The sequence below is a fragment of the Equus asinus genome, unplaced genomic scaffold (assembly GCF_041296235.1).
Source record: "Equus asinus isolate D_3611 breed Donkey unplaced genomic scaffold, EquAss-T2T_v2 contig_440, whole genome shotgun sequence".
Classification (NCBI taxonomy): domain Eukaryota; kingdom Metazoa; phylum Chordata; class Mammalia; order Perissodactyla; family Equidae; genus Equus; species Equus asinus.
In genome coordinates this window covers 14,363-21,872 of record NW_027225117.1, presented here as the reverse complement: position 1 = coordinate 21,872, position 7,510 = coordinate 14,363, and the positions used below count along the sequence as shown (strand labels likewise).

The following is a 7,510-nucleotide window of genomic DNA, read 5'->3' as shown; positions in this document are numbered from 1 at the left end:
CGTCTCTGATGACAAAAGTCAGAGGCACCCCGGGTCAGACACCGTGCGAGGCGTTGGTGTGTTCTCGAGAGGAGAACACGTCCCCGTCAGCGTTTCCTGTCGTTCTCGTTCCGAAAGGATTCACGCGCCACCCCGTCTCCCTCAAGGTCTTAGGGCTGTCGTGCTCCGCAGCCGTCACGTGTCGTGGATCCTGGGCACCACCACGCCACCCCGCCCCCCCCCCCCCCCCCCGCCATAGCTGTCGATCGCTATGTGGCACGCCTACGTTTGCCCAAAAGAGCAGTCCGATGGACAGCGTGGTGCTTTTCCCAGCAGGCAGGCAGGTGAGAGTCACCCCTCTAGAAGGTTTCCAAGCCCCGTTCCATTCTCAGAGGCAGCTCCTTTGGCCATCAAGGAGGCAGGCGATGGGGGTGGGGGTGGGGATGGGGATGGGGCAGGGGCCTCTGTCCCTCTGTCGCGGTAGAAATGATTGGGAAAGGAGGGACGATGGGCGTAGGTCGACCATCCTGGGCGGTGGTGCTTTGGGAGCTTTTTCTAGAAGAAGGAGCGAACGGCGTTCCCTGGGAAGGGAGGAAACCAGAGGAGGTCCCCCTCAGACCGACCTGGCACGAGAAGGACACACACTCTCTCTCTCTCTCTCTCTCTCTCCCTTTTCTTCCTGACTTGAAATCAGGAGACAAAACTCCCCTGCCAAAGGGGCCCTCCCAAAACGGGGAGTGAGGAAGACCTCCTTCTCTTCACGCTGAAGTTCTCCCTGCCTTTCCTGGACGGGAAGGATAGCACCTACGCCCGCTGCCGTCGGTGACTTTTAGTCCCCCTGGAGAGGAAGAAATTCTTTCCCGTGGCCGAACCCTGGCGGTTCGTTCGTGCTGCAGAGGACGTGACCCTCTCTGACACACCCAGGAACCTCCTCGCTCCGGGTCGAGGAGAGGGAGTTCTGTTCTGTGGTTTAGAATGGTGCTTAAAAAGGGATGTCGCTTACAAAGGGTCCTCGTCCCCCTTCCTAAACCTAAACGGACGGCTCGGCTCGGAGGCGTGAGATACGTTTCGCATCCTCCTCGTCGTCTTCACTCAAAGTTTTATTGGAGTTTGGAAGATTTTATTTTTTGTCTTTCCTTTTTCTCCCCAAAGCCCCCCGGTACGTAGTTGTGTGTTCTTCGCGGTGGGTCCTTCTAGCGGTGGTATGTGGGACGCCGCCTCAGCGTGGTTTGATGAGCAGTGCCGTGTCCGCGCCCGGGATCCGAACGAACCGATGAAACACTGGGCTGCCTGCAGCGGAGCGCGCGAACTTAACCACTCGGCCACGGGGCCAGCCCCTTACTGGATTTTCAAAACAACTCCGGGGGCCGGCCCGGTGGCGCGGCGGTGAAGTTCGCACGTTCTGCTCCGCCGGCCCCGGGTTCGCCGGTCCGGATCCCGGGCACAGGACCCGGCACCGCTTGGCGAGCCACGCTGTGGCAGGCGTCCCACCTGGAAAGTAGAGGGGGATGGGCACGGATGTCAGCTCAGGGCCAGTCTTCCTCGGCCGACAGAGGAGGATTGGTGGCAGATGTTCGCTCAGGGCTCATCTTCCTCAAAAATAAAATAATAAATCGATTCGATAAAATGTCAAATAACACAACCGCGGGATCACGCTTAGAGTCACCCTTGGCCCGATGATGCCACTCCCCACCCCCCCCACCCCCCTGCCCCCCACCATTTGGAGGTGCCGTCAGTGGGATTCGTTCCTGTTTGTCCATCTTTCTTCCTCTTTTTTTTTTTTTTTTTAAAGACTGGCACCCGAGCTCATTGCCAATCTTTTCTTTTCTTTTTATTCCTCCTCCTTCTTCTTCTTCTCCCCAGAGCACCCCAGTACCTAGTTCTATATTCTCTTTGAGGGTCCCTCTGGTTCTGCCGTGTGGGACGCCACCTCAGCGTGGTTTGATGAGCGGTGCCGTGTCCGAGCCCAGGATCCGAACCTTCCAAGCCCCGGGCCGCTGAAGCGGAGCGTGCAAACTCAACTGCTCGGCCACGGGGTCAGCCCCTTCCTTCCTTCCTTCCTTCCTTCCTAAGGAGGAGGAGGCAGGCACTGTGTGAAGTCGCCAGTGAGTCTGTGGAAAGAGACGGAGGATTTCCCATGGGAAGCCGGGGCGGGGGACACGGACCGATGTCGTGCGAACTTGAAGGTGAAAGATCAAAAAACCCACACACGCCTAGAGCGGCGGGTTGCCCGTTAGGAGTTTGCTTGCCGGGCCCATAACGCAGGGCTCATCGATGAGCCAAACCGTCCGTGATCCTCAAGCAGTCTAGTAGGGTTAGAGAAAGGAGGGGGGCACTCTTTCTGCCCCAGATGAGGCGAGTTTCTCAGACAGCCACCCTGCCCCAACATCTTCCCTCCCTGCCTCCCGGCCCTTGGTGGACTGCGGCCTAAGGGTGGGGGAATTGAAGAAAGCCGTTCAATGGGAAAAAGCCCGAGGCCATGGGAGAGAGCTTCCTGCACTTGAATGAAGCCCTGACGCCAGGCCCATCGGAATGAATGGGCCTGACCTCCCCTCCCCCCTCCCCCCTCCCCCCTCCCAGGCTGGCGACTCGGCAGTGGAAGGCTAGGGGTTTCTTCCGAAATGGTGAACCGGCCCCCTTGTCCACAGGAAAACCACACACGGGTACAGCCTAGGCCGGATCTCAGGCCAAGTCGTCAGGGTGGCAAGATGATGGCGGATGAGAGGAAACTTGTTCTGGGACCGCACCGCCCCCCCCCCCCATCGCCTCTCTGGCTGAGAAGAGGGCTGGGGAGCGGTGAGGGTCAGGGGGAGAGTGGGGGCGGGGCCGGGACAGGGACCACCGGGCAGTAGGACGGGAGTAGCCCTGAGGCCTGCCTGCCTGCTTCCTTCCCTGCCGGCGCAGGGCTGAGAGAGGCACGGGGCACGCTGGCTCCTGCCCCTTCACTCATTCGGGAAGCCTCCTGTTGTTGCTCCTGAGGTGCCGGCTGCGGTGACAGACAGAGCAAAACTCCTCTCTCTGTCTATTTCTTCAAAGGCCCGAGTCTGAGCTACGACAGATTCCCCTGTGGCTCAACCCGCAACCTCCCATCCTGCCAGACCAGACCCCTTGTCTAAAAACCTCCACTGGAGGAGCTCTTCCACCTGACTCGGAAAGGAAACACCAGCCCCGCCTCAGCCTCACACCCACCACCACCACCACCACCCGCCCCCCCCCCGCCCCACTCTCCTCCGGACCCAGATACCTAACAGAGGGAACAAAAATCCAAAAATCCTGCTGCTCTCCTTCTACCACCTCCACTTCAGAAGAGTCAGTCTCCCCCGAACACCTCAGACTCTGTGACTTCCCGCGGCCTCCCTTTCCCCGTCCCCATTCTCTCCCCGGACGGGCCCCATCTTACACTTGAACGACAGCTCCACCGCTCGGGGCAGCTGGACACGATGTCCCAAAGTGGCCCGGACGGTAGCCTGGTCGATTCCAAAGGACCCACGCACGCAGTCGGCCATAAACGTGGTGTGGAGATCGTGGACGTTTGCGGGCCTCTGATCAAATCACTGCTCCGGGGACCCCGGCGTCTAGGACCCGTCTTCTCCGTGTTCTTCACACCGTTGCTCCTGGGCCGGTTATTCTCTTCCCTCTCACTGACCTTAACGTTTTGTCTCTGCCATTGAATTTTGACTGTGCGAATGTGACTTGCCGCTGTAGGGCTGCGTGGATCTCTCAGGCATCCTGCTGTGCCGTGCGGGGGGGGGGGGGAATCCTTGGTGGGTGGGTCGATAGACGTCCCTTTGGTTGTGCCCTGGAGGGGAGAGACAGAGGGGACGACTCAATCCACCACGAACGCTGATGTCGCTCCGATAAACCTGTAGCGGTGATTCTAGTTTATGGCCCGTGTCCTGAAAATAACTTCCCGAAGGGCCAGCCCGGCGGCACAGCGGTTAAGTTCGCACGTTCCGTTTTGTCAGCCAGGGGTTCGCAGGTTCGGATCCAGGGTGCGGACGTGGCGCCGCTTGGCGAGCCACGCTGTGGTCAGCGTCCCGCCTATCAAGGGGAGGGGGATGGGCACGGATGTTAGCTCGGGATCACTCTCCCGGGGCAAAAAGAGGAGAATTGGCAGCAGGTGTCAGCTCGGGGCTCGTCTTCCTCGAAAAATAAATTAATTAAATTAATAAAAACAACTTCCCAAACCTCTCTGATAACTTGAAGCTTTGAAGTTTTGCGAGGTGAAATCAGGTGATAAAAAAGTCCACGGACAGGGGCGGCCCCGTGGCCGAGTGGTTAAGTTCACAAGCTCCCCTTCGGCGGCCCAGGGTTTTGCCGGTTCAGATCCCGGGCACGGCACGGACACGGCACCGCTCGTCGGGCCGTGTGGAGGCGGCGTCCCACATGCCACAACTGGAAGGGCCCTCAACTAAGATAGACAACTATGTCATGGGGGGGATTGGGGGAGAAAAATCGGGAGGGGGGAAAAAAAAAAACAAAAACGGAAGATTGGCAACAGGCGTTAGCTCTGTGAGGGCCGATCTTCCTCACCCAAAAACTAAAGTGAGATGAAATCAAATAAAGCGAAGGAAAAGATAAACCTATGAAATCCCATGTTTCTAAAAGTGGCCAAGTGTTTAGACATTGGCCAAGCGACGGAATGCTCATGGGAAGGACAGTTCCTAATTGCTGGCTTCTTAGTTTTCACCAAAATTAAGGTTCGTGAGGGTTAAAAAATCTACTTAACAAATGCGATGAAAGCCACTAGGCCGGCCCGGTGGCGCGCTGGTTAAGTGTGCCTGTTCCGCTTCGCCGGCCCGGGGTTCGCCAGTTCGGATCCCGGGGGTGGACGTGGCACCGCTGGGCGAGCCACGTGGTGGTAGGCGTCCCACATATGAAATAGAGGAAGATGGGCACGGAGGTGAGCTCAGGGCCAGCCTTCCTCGGCAAAAAGAGGAGGATTGGCAGCAGTTAGCTCAGGGCTCATCGTCCTCAAAACAAAACAAAACAAAACAAAAAGCCACTAAAAGTGAATATGGGAAACATCTTTGTGTTCAAGGAAAGTGAGATGGCTGCCTTCAGGCAAGAGGGCCTAAAAAGTAAAGATCGTTTTGTCTGTGAAAAGGTGATCAAAGTTTCACGGGGAAAATAATCTGAGAAAAAGGCCTGTTCGTGGTCAAGTGGCCTAAAATTGGAACGAGTGGACAGATAGAAATGGCGAGCGATAGGATCTATGGGAGTCTATGAGGAAGCCATTGGGTGTCGGCCTAATTCGGCCTGACAGTGTTTTTCGAAAAGGGCCTGACGTGGCCGTCGAGCACGCATCGCATCGTAGATCCGCTTTACACATTTCCTACGGCAAGAACCAATGCCCTTAAGGGAAAGGAGCAGCTTCCCCGTGCTCGGAGCCTTTCCTTAAGGAGAGGCATCTTTCCTTAGGCTAGGAGCGGATGGTTGCGCTCACCTTTGACCATCCGGCTCCCCTGTGACCACCCAGGCCCAGACAACAGACCTGCCACCCAGCAGTGTCTGTCGATCGCTGTGCCGACAGAGCAGTCTCGCGACTATCATCCAAGGGACCTTTCGATCCTATGTGAAACGTCCTCTCTGGGGGTCTAGAAGCACTCTGTACACCCCACTTCCCGGGCACCCTCTCTTCCTTCGGGAAGAAAGGCCCCGGGCCACAGTCCTCACATTTTAGCTCAGAATAAACGCACCCCGATTTTCACGGATAGATTGGTTCCGGATTATTTCCGTCGACAGAATGGAATCAAGTCAATGAGTTTCAAGATCGGAGGGAAGCTGATGCAAAATCAGAATTTGTTTTTCTCACTCCCGAAAGGATACTTTTCTCTAACTTCTAGTCTCCTCCTGATAAAGACATTGGAAAAGGTTTCTCTTGACCTCTGAGGGAATCGACACCAAAGACAGAGATCCTCCATTTTGTCAGAATGATTTCCTAGGCCTCCAATGGAGGAGGCCTCCCTCGGACGGGAGCTCAGCTTTTGTTTTGCAACAGTTTTCCTCTCTCTGCTTGCCTTTAACATCTCCTTTCCCGTTCTTCTTTTTTGGAAGGGAAATACGTGCACCGCTGGGGAAAAAAAAAAAAAAAAGAATTTTCTAAATGACCAAAGAAGATCTACGACTGTTGTTATTTTGGTTTCACGGAGCAGTTCCACGTCCACATTTACTCCATTTTAAACACCCACACACACTCACAGCACGGCGCTGTGAGGATGTCCCGGGGAACTCGATTTGTGGAGGGAATGGCTGTGAGGTCTCTGCCCCCCAACCCCCACCATTTGGGTGCTTCTGCTTGTTGATGAGGACGGGAAGCCCTGCTGAAATCCATATTCTTATCACCACACGTGCATCTGCACCCATGCTCCCCCCCGTGTGTCGTCTTTGGGCTTTGCTGTGGCCCCGTGCGGAGGGAGACCTGTTTTGTGTTGTAAACTTTTCCGCGGCCAAGCGGCTCGGTCCTTTCCTCTACGACTTGTGGGCTCTGTCTGTCCGTCTGCCTTAGAGAGACCCTCTGGGCCGGAAGTGACAGGCTGCACACAATTCCTGACAGACTGCGGACAATTCCTCCGTCGTCACGGTCCTTCTCTGATGACGTGCATGGTTTCGGTTTGACAGCGACCCCCACCCCCCCACCCCGCCGTGATTTTCTAAGTCCTCCCGGGAGCCCGGGAAGTGCTCGGGCCGCTCCGGGAAGCGGGGGCCGGCAGCCCCGGCCTGCCCCGTGGCATCTCCGGGGACTTTTCCACCTCTGTCCGCGTCAGCCAGCCGGCAGCCCCGCGCCCGGCCCGGCCCAGAAGTCACGTGGGGAGTCTGTCCCCTTCCTGGCAAGCCCACCCACCCCACCCCCCTCCCCGCCGATTTTCCAACACCTCCTTCTGCGCCCAGGGTTGCCCTGTGCTGCCTGGGAGCTCCGAGGTGGACACCCTGGGGCCTCACGTGGTGACCTCCCGCCCGCCCCAAGCGGGCCCAGAGAGAAAGAGAGAGAGAGAGAGAGACAGAGAGAGACAGAGACAGAGACAGAGACAGAGAGAGACAGAGACAGAGACAGAGACAGAGACAGAGACAGAGAGAGACCTGACCCGGCGGTGGGCTCAGGCTGTGCACTCTCGCTGGCTGGTGACCCGGTTCCCTCCCGCTGACCCCTCCGCGCCGGTCGTTGGGCGCCATCTGGCGGCCGCTTTTACAGAGTGGCCCTCCTCCGGAGCCCCGGCGACATGAGCAAGGGATGGGACTCGCAGGACGTCTGTGTGGTTTCCAGTGTGGGGCTGTGTGGAACAGAGCTGCTAAGAACATTCATGCCCCGGATTCTGTGTGAATGAACAGGAACGTGGCCGCAGCCCCCACCCCGCCCCCCGCCCCAGCCCCCGGGAGTGGTGGGAGTGGTGCCCTCCAGACCACCCTCGGGTTGGATGCCTCCCTCCCTGGAAGGACTCACGGGACTCCACAAAAGCTGACTTCCTGGAGGTCCAGCGGAGACCCCCAAGGCCCAAGGCCCCCCCCCCCCCACCCACCCACCACAGATCAC

At 57.7% G+C, this 7,510-nt stretch overlaps 1 long non-coding RNA gene across 2 annotated transcripts; it reads right to left on the bottom strand.

Annotated features, from left to right (window-relative positions):
- Positions 1-1,084: 1,084 nt before the first annotated feature.
- Positions 1,085-3,778, bottom strand: LOC139043956 (uncharacterized). 2 transcript variants are annotated; one of them, XR_011501022.1, is made up of 3 exons: positions 3,380-3,778; positions 1,856-2,090; positions 1,085-1,572 (listed from the first exon to the last, which is right to left on the bottom strand). It is a non-coding gene; the product is annotated as an uncharacterized lncRNA (long non-coding RNA). The 2 variants fall into 2 exon arrangements; XR_011501023.1 differs by having other exon boundaries at positions 1,085-1,568.
- Between the last annotated feature and the right edge of the window lie 3,732 nt (positions 3,779-7,510).